Source organism: Cloeon dipterum, chromosome 4 (assembly GCF_949628265.1).
Source record: "Cloeon dipterum chromosome 4, ieCloDipt1.1, whole genome shotgun sequence".
In the NCBI taxonomy this organism is placed as follows: Eukaryota; Metazoa; Arthropoda; class Insecta; order Ephemeroptera; family Baetidae; genus Cloeon; species Cloeon dipterum.
In genome coordinates, this window is record NC_088789.1 from 30650955 (window position 1) to 30663526 (window position 12572).

Genomic DNA, 12572 nt, shown 5'->3' on the forward strand with positions numbered 1-12572 from the left:
CGCGGTTTGTGACATATCAGAATTTTTGCTTTTTGGGCCTGCCCGTGGCCTCGATGGCCGCTGCATGGGTGGTGATTTTTGCGCCAGTCGATGCACCTCAGTGGTGCGTGTCCACCAGTGTGCGGTTTTCCAAAATCGGACCATTTTTCGAAACACAGCGAATTTTTTTCGGCAAAAGGAAAATCATTTTGTGAGGCTATCAGAATTTTAAATCTCCCGATTCTGCTGGGGACATTTTTCTTTATTTATTGCTGCCCTTCTAAATTGATAAGTTTTGATAGAATTTTAATTAAAAATGTTTTATTATCATAACAGAGCGCCTGTTGGGTCTAAATGTTAAAAATTGAAAAAGTGAGGCAGCGAGCACTCACTGCCTCACTGACACCAGAGATTTCTCTCGTCCGTTCCATTCAAACCTGACTATAATATAGTGTATTTCAATACCAAACTTTTGTATTGTCTGGAACTTTTCTTGACGAAACTGGTAAAATTTCTGGTAATGTTTTTAAAAGGAAATATTTTAAATTTTCTTGTCTTGTATTGATTTTCAAACCTTTCTTGTTTTGGTATTGTTTTTCTGACAAAAAAATCTTGTTTCGGTATTGTTTTTTGAAAAAATTCTGTTTTTTCTAAAAGACCTTTTTTTAAGTTTTATATTACCAAATCTTGCAGTGGCATTTTAATAAAATTGTCATTTTGCTTGATTAAATATATTTTAAAATTGAAACCAGCCCGTTGGCTCGCATTGTTAAAGGCACTCTCAGGAGTGTCAAAGCAATGAGAGGTACTTGAGCAGTTCGGAGATCTAATACTGGCTACCCAATGTCAGAAATGGCAAAAAGTGGTTAGTTTAGTGACTCGAATTGCTCAAATTGCTCAACGGGCTGGGAGGCGCACCGGCGCCGACTCGCTACTTGCTGCTTTGCACCTTTCCAGCATGCGGGATTTGGCTTCACGGGACGAATGTCTAGCGTTTCAAAGCAGTCCTCGGTGCGGAGGCAAGTGGCCCTTCAGTGGGCTGGGTCCCTGTGCGGCCCGGTGCGCCCATGTTATCCGTTCGCGGTGTTATTGGGACCCGGGTTTCAGCATTCGTGCTAGTACAGTGCGCGCCCTTCCCGGTCCTCCGGTCCTCGGACATAGAGTGCTTATAACGTGTGGCCGTGATCCCCCTTGTTCCCGCCCGCCCTAGTCAAAATCTGAAATCTAACCATTTCCAGACAACAAGAAGTGTATTTCACTTGTTGTCTGGTTGCCATGGTGATGCGTGCTTCGCTGACAGCCGCTGGCGCTCGGGTGCGATCGTCGCTGTCGGAGCTCGCAGCGAAATGGTTAGATTTCAGCGGTGGAATTCTCGAAAGCGCTTTTGTTTTCAGGCTCGGTTCCGAGTTATATGATAAAACGACTCGTGCGCGTTCGATTGACACCAATAAGTCCGCGGATGGCTTCATGAATTTAGCTGTAGCGCCAACCGCGTGCGCGCATTTTAACATGGGGAGAGATAGGGAAGCGGCAGTGCGCAGGCCACAGTCGCGTCGGTCGGCCTAGCCATCTCACTCTCGTTATAAGCACTCAATTTAAGACAGTGCTCGAGAGTGAATTTTTCACGCTTGTATGATGCCAATGTTGCTTTTAGAACCAGAGTTCTACTTTTTTCGGGTTTGCTAGCATCGTCGCTTATTTTTTGGGCCATATAAGTTTACACAATGTAATATATATCTTTTTTTTGTTTTTCCAGAAAATGGAAGGCAGCAGCGAACTTGCTTCTTGCGGGCCACAGCAAGGCCAAGAAAGCCAAATGAGCAAGCATCAGCAGGATTTCTTGAAGAAAACTTTAGATGGGCTTTGTAAACTAAAATGTGCCGGCCCATTCCTGGTTCCGGTTGATCCGGTTCTTCTAAAAATTCCCGTAAGTCTCTAAAAACATTATAGATATTATATAATTTAAACAGTACAAAATTGTCTGGATTTAATTTTTATTGACTTGTTGTTTTTTTTGTTTGTTTGTTTCAGGACTACTTTAAAGTCATTCAGAAACCCATGGATCTGAGCACAATTAAAAAAAATCTTAGTAATAATTACTACTCAAAAGTTCAGCAGCTTACTGATGACTTTAATTTAATGATTAGTAATTGTATTGAATATAACGGAGCGTGCTCACCAATTGCGAGGCTAGGAGCAAAACTTGAAAAATCTTTCGAAAACAAAATGAGACACTTCCCCCGTAAAATTACAATACATTTTTTTGATAAAGAAACAAATAACGGCAGTTTTTCGGCCGGGGTGAGCACTCCACCTACAAATACTAATAGGAAGGTTACCAAACCTACAAATACTGCTCCTCCAGTACAACCAAAGAACTCAATTACCTTTGGATTCGTTAACATAGACGACTTGCCGATTCAATCGAGGAAAAGAACACTGTTCGAGTCGTCTTCGTCCTCCAGTTCTGATGACAAAGTGGATATTTTGTCAGCTCCTCCTAAAAGGAAGTGCCCTGAGGTCAAACACCTCGGGAGAACAATGTCACTAAACCCACCCACTGTGCAACAGCCTTCTTCCAGCAATGCAGTTCCACCACCAAAGCAAGCAGAAAAAACTCAAGAAGAGGCGCATGTTTCCCAGCCTGATCATCAACTGCCTTCACAAGTGGACCCTAGGAGGGAGCCTAAAGAGAAGTGGAGACGCCGTCAGTGCAAAAATTGCGTGGAAAGACCGATAGTGTACACAGAGGTAGGTTTATTCCTCATTTTTGGACTTTAAATTGGATTGATGGAGGCCAGAAATTTTATTTGATTTGACATCCTGATTACAAAAATTTTTCTCCTGGGAAAAAATCAAGATTTATTTTCATCTCTTGATTACTATTCAATCTTTTGAGCCAATTTTCTAAGAAATTTTAACTTTAACCTTGAAAATTATCAAATACCGTCTTTCGAAGAAGTATCTTAGCACACCAATCGATTTTTGATGGTCGAATTAGGTAAAAAAGTAATTTCCCGACCAATAAATCCAGCGTGACTTGCGTACTTTTTTCACCGCTAAAACAATATGAATGCGAGAAGTGCGCATGCGTCAGAGCTGGCTGGATGTGACAAATAAGAAGTTTGTACAGGCGGTCTCTCTGCAGGTGCTCAAACCAGCTCTGACGCATGCGCAGATCTCGCTTTCATATTGTTTTGACGGGAAATAAGTTTGCACATCGCGCTGGACCTTTATAGGTCTGAAAAATGATCCACTTTACCTAATTGGACACTCAAGAATCGATTAGTGTGCTCAAAATCTTAGTCTTAGACGGTCCTTAATAAGGTAGATCAGGATAAGAAATCATTTATTTATTTTTAATTTAACTAAGAGTGAATTTTGACCTCTAGAGTGCTTGGAAACTTTGTTAATTAGTGTCGTTTATGTTTTAGAAGGAAGTAAGACGAGGAGAGAAGTTAAACAACCTCGAATGGAGACTTATTCCAATAGGAATGTCGACGGCTGGGATTCGTATCCTGCAGGCTTCTTCTCTGATTGCCGATGCTTCTTCTCTGATTGCCGACTTCGAGAGAGAATACGGCATCGAAAAATATTACACTCAATATTTCGCATTTGACGGGCTGGGAAATACCAACAATTGCCGACATTCAGAGGAAACTAACTGTGAATGTTAAGAAAGAGCTTAAAGAAACGTAAATACTAGTTGGTTGACGCAAGGATGCTGAAAAATAACTGAATACTAAAGTTAGGAATTTTTAAGTGATATTAATGCGTCCTGTTTCTGCCTTGAAGCAGAAATTTGCTGTAAAATAATTACATCTCGGACATAAAAAAATAGTGATTCAGGAGTAAATTGTCAGCTAGTGAAGCATTAAAAGAGCTTCCAGCCACAAGATTTAGGGCGAAGGCTGGCGTATCCAGCTTAGCCTAATTTTTTGCCGGCCATTTACACCGGCGGCTGAAGTTTCAGTGAGTGCTTGAACATTTTTCTCCTGTATTTTTTAATTGAAAACTTTTTGATATTTTATACTGATACCTGGCATTGCTTAGCCATATTCATATATATTTTTTTGTGCAGCTGCTTCACACTTGTATGCAACATTTGAATTTTACCGATAGTGCTAAAAAATAAAGAACTTAAAAATAGGAAAGGTACAAAAATGTTAATTCATATTTGAAAATGTTAATTTGTGTAACCTGATAATTACCATCTTAAAGTATAATAAAAAATCAACTCAAAAAAGTTATTTGTGAGTGAGTCAAACCGCACCGCGAGCCGCGCCGTGAGCCAGCAGCCGCCTTTTTTAATAACACAACAATACATATTACAAAAATTGGGCGGCTCAGACCTCTACTCGCGCGGCGCAGTGCGGCAGCTCCAGACTTGTTTGCAACATTTAAATAGTACCGATAGTGCACAAAAATAAATAACTTTTAAAACCAGAATGTAGACGATTTTTAATTGTACCTACCTGAATGTCTTCATGTTTTCTGCCCTTTGACAGCTCGATTTCTTCCAGCTTGGACTCAGATTTTCTCCACTTTTCCTTTGAAACTGAATGTAGTAAACGAAATGCCACAATTTTAATATAAAATTAATTTAAATTTAACTGATATATTTATGAAGCAATTTCGTTGAGTTCTCAATGCATTACGGCCAGCACTTCAATGACTAATCACTCATCCACCATCAACTTATTTGGTGAAAAACCTTGAAACTAAGCAGTGTGTAAATAGATATTTTAATCGAGATGAACAAAAATTGCCTACAGTGTCCATTCGTGCCTACAGCAGCCGTTTATAATTCTTATTTCTGCAGCAAATTCACTTTCCACACATCACTCACTCTGTTTCATTCCAACCATGAGTAGCATTCGGCGTTTCACTTTAACCATTTGAGTAGCGCGCCAGCGGGAAGTACCCGGAGTATGCGTTGGCGTGATTAGATCGGAGAAGAGGATTTCGATTGATACTTTACCTGATTTAATTGGATTTTCTTCAAATTACATTAAAATGGAAATTTTAAATTAATATTAAAATGAAAAAATTGTGCAGAAACAAACTATATCAATAAAAATTAAGAAACGCAGCTTTAGGTTCTTAACTCTCGATTGCACTCTCTAAAGCGCAGGCGGCTGCCATGCGGTAATTTGCGGTAGAGAACTTATCAACAGAGGAGCGCACAAAGGAGAGAACGCGCTGAGCTGCTGTACTTCCCAGCGAACTTTTCAGTCTAATATAAACGCCACGTTAAATTTGTCCGCGCGGAGAATTGAAATCAGTCGTCGGCCAAAAAAGCTCACATGAATCAGGCGCAACCTTTTTATATGGGACTGAAAAGTTCAATGTGAAGTACAGCAGCTCTGCGCGCGCTCTCCCCTGTGCACTCCTCTCTTGTTAAGCTCTCTAGTCTCTACCGCAGTAACGCATGTGATCGCATGGCAGCTGCTCTTTAGAGAATGCAATCGAGAGATAAAAATCTTAAGCTGTGTCTCTTAATTTTTATTGATAAATTTTGTTTCTGCACGATTTTTCATTTTAATATTAAAAAGAAATTTATATTTTAATTTAATTTGAAGAAAATCCAATTAAATCAGGTTAAGTATCAATCCAAATTCTCTTCTCCGATCTAAACACGCCAACGCCGAAAGCGGAACGCCAGTTGAACGAATGAACGGTTGAATGAAACGGCGTGGTGTCGTGCGGAAAGTGAATTTGCTGCAGAAATAGGAATTATTAACAACTGGGCACGAATTGACGTGGTAAGCAATTTTTGTTCAACTTAATTAAAATATTTATTTACATATTGCTTAGTTTCAAAGTTTGTATGCACATCACAAAACAAACAGTCCAACTTCACACAGTGCAAGATGGCAGCGTTATCGCCGCGACACTTTCGCCTGTAATTATATTTACTCCGCCCACTTTAATTTCACTTGATTTCACTTTTCACCCTCTACCACAAAGATAGACGAGTCTCAGCTGAACAGCTGATTTGCACCTGTTCTTTAATTTTATCAATGTGGGGTGGCTAATTTATTTTAGGAATAATTAAATTTTACAGTTCGATAAAAAATCATTTATTAGTAAAAAATGGCAAGCTCGAATATATTATGACGAATCTAAAAAATGTTCACTCATTTAAATCACCATGCAGGGAGGAGGAGCTCACTTAAATAAGGCGGCGCCACTCCGGCAAAAACAAGAGCACAGCGGGATAGCCGCTCTGATTATTGATTAGTTCGCCAAACACCTTCGCCTATACATGGTCAAATAAAAATCGATTTTTAATATGATATTGTTTTGGACGATATTTATCGATTTTTATCGATATTTTCTGTAGCTTTACATTGGGGGCGGATCACGGCAACGCAACCTTGAGAAAAAATGGCAACGCTGGGCATAAGGCAAGCGTTGTACAGCGTTTCAAGGTCGAGCTAAAAAACGGTGCCGTGATCCGCCCCTTGGTTATATGGGAAAATATTTTAACATCGATATTTTTTAGAACAATTTCAAGAACAATCTGACGTTGTGCCAAGCCGCCAAAGCAAAAACGAGCATTGATATGTGATTTAATTACTCTGTTTATTATGTCTGTTGTACACCTTTTGGTGTTTAATAAATATTTCATTCATTCATATTTTTTCAGACGATATATATCGATTTATATCGATAGTCAAAAACATTTGGTGATGACTCCGCCACTCGCGGCATGGCATTCGCTGATCGCTCTTCGCTCAAGCCATCCCGCCAATTCGATTCTTGGAATGCTCTATCAGCTGGGTTGATGACTCATGAGTCTCCCTTCGCTTGGAGGTGAGTTTACCAGAGAGAGGCGTTCGGCGTACATGCATGCAATTCGTCGTCGCCATGCTTAAAGCCTCCAGCGCGGCAGAGACATCTGTTGTCTGTGCATAGAAGAACACAACGCTGTAGGAGAAGTCACGTGACTCAATCCCGCCATCTGATTGGCTGAGACCAGGCGCGCGCGGCTGAGACGGAAAAAAGAGATGCGCGGGTGCTCTTGGCCAATCAGATCGCAAAATTGAGTCACGTGACTGATCGGATTGCCTGTACTTCTCTGCTCTCGCTGTTTAATGGCAGATGTCACTACTCTCGCTGCTTTTACACTTTTTGCACGCGAATTTCTCGGTCTCTTTATAATGTGACTAATCTGTGGTCATGATTTATGTTTTAGGTCAACTTGTGCGCTTTGTGACACCATCAAATAACGGCGCCGGTGGTAAAAACTCTGAAATTTATCTTGTGATAATAGAGAGCAAAGTGCGCGCGCTGGTTGCGCAGAGCTTAAAACTTATGCGCGTCTCTCTGGAAAGAGAAACTCGCAGCGATCTAGCAACCGCAGAGTCTCCTGACTCGTGCTGTACAGCGGCCTGAGTAGATCGATTGATTAGTGCTCCTGTAACCCACGCTAACCACACATCTATAATGGCCTCGTTTGAGTATTGTGACGGTAAGGAATTCCTGAATTTATTAACTGCGGGCTACAAAAGTTAAAGCTGAATTTAGGGCATTTTCTCTGGACTTATAATTTTGATCAGAGGCAATTTACGTTCAAACCTTTTGCATTAAATATTAATTTTCAAATTATAAAAGCTGCCGGATAATCTTAACCACGTAGTACGCTAATAACAGTATTTTTCTTCTCGACAGATTCGCCCATGGACCTTTCCGTTAATTCTAAGTATCTCTTTGACCTTGAGCGTCCTTCTTCTTCTCGTGCAGGTATGCTATTTTTGGGATTATCCAGGAAGTCTAACATCCCGCTTCATTAATTTTCAGTCAGCAAGCAACCGGTGGTCAAGGAAACACGGAACTGGGCTTTTTCTGTTAACGGCTGTGTGCCTGCAAACGCATTCTGCATCGACGACGACGACATTTTTGACCACCCAGCCCACGTGGGGGTCATCTTGACTCCCATTTTCGGCTTCGTCCCTGGCATGCTGCTGCCCGAGGTGGGCGTGGTCGGAGTTTTGCCCGACGACGCTAAAAACCCCTTCACCGAGAGGCACCACTATTTCGCTTTGATCGGAAATGATTTCTTCTGGCAGCCTTACGATTATAAAAGGTATAAATTCATTCCGCGTGAAGCGTTTTTCATCATGAACGAAGGGCACGTACGGTATCTAATTGGCCGATGTGAGGTCGACGGCGTCTTCCTTGTCGGCATGATTATTGGCGAGATTCTCTACGTTCGGAAGAATGATAAGGTTCTTAAAATCGAAGAGAGATATGAGATTCTGTGCAAGAAAAAGTAGTTTTTGTGAGTTTCTTCTATACCAATCTGCACAACTTAATTTTAAGTTAAAAGCTCTAAATATTTACGAATATTGTGTATATAGTTCCAACCAAAAAATTAAAAATTACTTTGAAATGATTTCCAATGGACAGTATCAAGTGTAGAAATTAATTTTAGCCCAATTAATCTCTTGCAGTGGCAGCAGCAGAGCTCTGATTTCACTCTTTTTTAGCGATTTCATTATTCATCCCTCAACTCTACTGCTGTTTACCAGCTGCCAAATAATTTAAAATGTTTTAATGTGGCTCTTTTTTTTTTTTTTTTTTAAAAAAATGAAATTTCATGTAAACCGACCTATTTTTTCCAAGTACTTCTGACCAAAAGTGCCCCAAAATCCCATTTTTCGAATTTTACCGGTTACGCTCTCTTTTTTTAGCAAAGGAAATTAATTGCTTCCGGAGTGAGAAAATTTATGAAAATTTAATAGTGAGAAAATAAAAAAATAGTGCTTTTGAGTCTTGCAAGATTTTTATCTCCAAAAATTGCAGATTTTCAAAAGGGGCCTGTGTTTCGCTTCATTAAAATTCACCAGTTCATAGTAGCGTTAAATACTGCCTAAATTCTGAAAGCTGATTAAATTTCCAGTTTTCCCCCACTCAGCAAAATTTGCTCAAATTTACTATTTTCGAAAAAAACCGTCTGAAAATTTCAGCTGGCCGATAAAGAACATTTAAATTTTTTTGGGAAAAATTAAAATACCCAAAATTAAGTTAATTTATTCAAGAATCATATCAGAAAAAATATTTTTTTCATTTTAATAATTTCAATGATTCTCAGAGGCAAACTCGGACCTTTATGGCTATCAGAGACTGCGTATAATATAGATAAATTTTTTATTGATTTTCAAGGACAGATTTATTGATTACCATGTTTGAAAATTTCTAATTTTTGTGATATTGAAAACGTCATTAAAATGATAATTGAGTTGCGCGCCGGCCACCTTCTGTAATGCAACCAGAAGAGACGGCGTGAAACGCCCCCCTCTGTTGGCCAGCAGCGCTGGGCGCTGACCAATCAGATTGTTTTTGCCAATTTTCTCCGAAATTTACAGCGCTGCACTATGTTTTCTCACATGATTTAAAATCCTCTCATCGAGATCTATCTGACAGCCAGAGTCTTTTTTGGGGAAATGCGGAATTTCAGAGAAAATCGCGATTACACAATTCCGTTTAAAATTCTCCATTTAAAACAATGCTAAGTTTGAGGCCGATTTTCTCACAAATTTACAGTGCTGCTTATGTATTTTTTTAACTGTACATGATTTTTAGGACCCAATCTGTATGTGTGTTAAAGGATTTTGCGGGGTAATTCACTATCATTCCACTTTAAGGCGGTTTAGTCAGCAGCCGACAAAATTGGGCGGCTCAAACCTCTATTTGCGTTGCAGTGTGGCAGCTCCAGTCTTGTTTGCAACATTTAAATTTTACCGATAGTGCAAAAGAATAAATAACTTTTAAAACCAGAATGTAGACGATTTTTAATTGTACCTACCTGAATGTCTTCAGGTTTTCTGCCCTTTGACAGCTCGATTTCTTCCAGCTTGGACTCAGATTTTCTCCACTTTTCCTTTGGAACTGAATAAAGTAAACGAAATGCCAAAATTTTAATATAAAATTAATTTAAAATTTACTGAGATATTTACGACGCAATTTCGTTGAGTTCTCAATGCATTTACGGCCACCACTTCAATGACTCATCACTCATCCACCATCATTTTATTTGGAGAAAAACCTTGAAACTAAGCAGTATGTAAATAGATATTTTAATCGAGTTGAACAAAAATTGCCTACCGTGTCCATTCGTGCCTACAGCAGCCGTTTATAATTCCTATTTCTGCAGCAAGTTCTCTTCCACACATCACCCACTATTTCAATACCAACCAGGGAGTAGCGCGTCGCCGCGTCGGTTCATTCGAACCGTTTGAGTAGCGCGCCAGCGGGAAGTACCCGGAGTAGGCGTTGGCGTGTTTAGATCGGAGAAGAGGATTTGGATTGGTACTTAATCTGATTTAATTGAGTTTTCTTCAAATTAAATTAAAATAGAAATTTTAATTTAATTTAAAAATGAAAAATTGTGCAGAAACAAACTTTATCAATAAAAATTAAGAGACACAGCTTTAGGTTCTTAACTCTTGATTGCACTCTCTAAAGCGCAGGCGGCTGCCATGCGTTAGAGTGCATCATCAACAGAGGAGCGCACAAAGGAGATAACGCGCTGAGCTGCTGTACTTCCCAGCGAATTTTTCAGTCTAACATAAACGCCACGTTAAATTGGTCCGCGTGCGAACGGTTGGAATCAGAAATCGGCCAAAAAAGCTCGCATGATCAAGCGAAACCGTTTCATAAGGGACTGAAAAGTTCGCTGTGAAGTACAGCAGCTCTGCGCGCGCTCTCCCCTGTGCACTCCTCTCTTGTGAAGCTCTCTAGTCTCTACCAGTCTCTACCGCAGTACCGCATATGATCGCATGGCAGCTGCTCTTTAGTGAGTGCAATCAAGAGTTAAGGAACTTAAGCTCTGTCTCTCAATTCTTATTGGAAAATTTTGTTTCTGCACAGTTAATCATATCAATATTAAAAAGAAATTTATATTTTAATTTAATTTGAAGAAAATACAATTAAATAAGGTTAAGTATCAATCCAAATCCTCTTCTCCGATCTAAACACGCCAACGCCGAACGCCAGTTGAACGGTTTGAAAGAAACGGCGTGTGTCGTGCGGAAAGAATTTGCTGCAGAAATAGGAATTATTAACAACTGGGCACGAATTGACGTGGTAAGCAATTTTTGTTCAACTTGATTAAAATATTTATTTACACACTGCTTAGTTTCAAAGTTTGTATTATGGTATGCTCATCACAAAACAAACAGTTCAACTTCACACAGTGCAAGATAGCAGCTTTATCGCCGCAACACTTTCGCCTGTTATTATTTACTCCGCCCACTTTAATTTCACTTTTCACCCTCTACCGTATAGATAGACGAGTCAGCTGAACAGCTGATTTGCGCCTGTTTTTTAATTTTATCAATGTGGGCTGGCTAATTTATTTTAGGAATATTTAAATTTTACAGTTCGACAAAAATAATATATATTTGTAAAAAAATAGCCAGCTCGAATATATTATGACGAATCTAAAAAATGTTCACTCATTTAAATCACCATGCAGGGAGGAGGAGCTCACAGAATAAGGCGGCGCCACTCCGGCAAAAACAAGAGCACGTTAAATGAGAGTGCCGCTCTGATTATTTATTAATTCCAAAACGCCTCCGCCACTCGCGGCGCGGCATCCTCTGATCGCTCAAGCCTTCCCACCACTTCGATTCTTGGATTGCTCTATCAGCTGGGTTGATGACTCATGACTCTCCCTTCGCTTGGTAGGGATGTGCACTTTTGAAAATTTCAATATCGATAATCGATATTGATATGATATTTGAGATATCAAAATTTTGATATATCACCGGGGCGGATCACGGCAACGCAACCTTGAGAGAAAATGGCAACGCTGGGCATAAGGCAGGCATTGTACAGTGTTTCAAGGTCGAGCTTAAAAACGGTGCCGTGATCCGCGCCACCGAAAAAATATCAACTTCTGATATATCAACGTTGATATTTCCAGATGAGCAAAAAAATGGCCGCCGGATGAACCGTAACCGGTTATGGCCATTTTTAAGGCTTAAAAACCGATTACTTTAGTATTTTTGACCGATTTTTTGATAAATAGCGGTTTATTGAGACAAATTTTGAAATTTTGGCGGTTTTCTCCAGTTTTGGCATGAGTTTAAATATAATTTAAATTTTGCGCGCCTTTTTATCTTCGGATGATGGAAAAGGGGTGTGGCAGCTCCCGCCAAATGGCACCACAAGTTACATCTAGCTGCTTTTCCCTTCCCCCCTTACTCCACAGGGGTTTTTAATTAGTTTCAGTTAAATATCGTTGGTTAGTAATTAATAAAATATTATAATTTATTTGTGCCATTTAAGATGAGTTTATTAAATTTGTTAGTTTTTAAAACTACACAATCACAATATCAGCTGATGTGAAGAGCGTCGATTTATCTTAAAATCAAAATATTGGTTTTTCACCGTCTTAAATGTGCCCTCCAACTTTCATCTAGCGATAAATAGTTGAGTTTAATTGAGATACACGTAGTTGTGAGAAATCAGAATAAAATTACACTTAACTGCAGCTGTTTTGTTTTAAGTGTATACATTTTTAATTTAGGCTTTGCCATCTACAGAGCAATATTCGCAAAATATTACATGCAAATGCAATT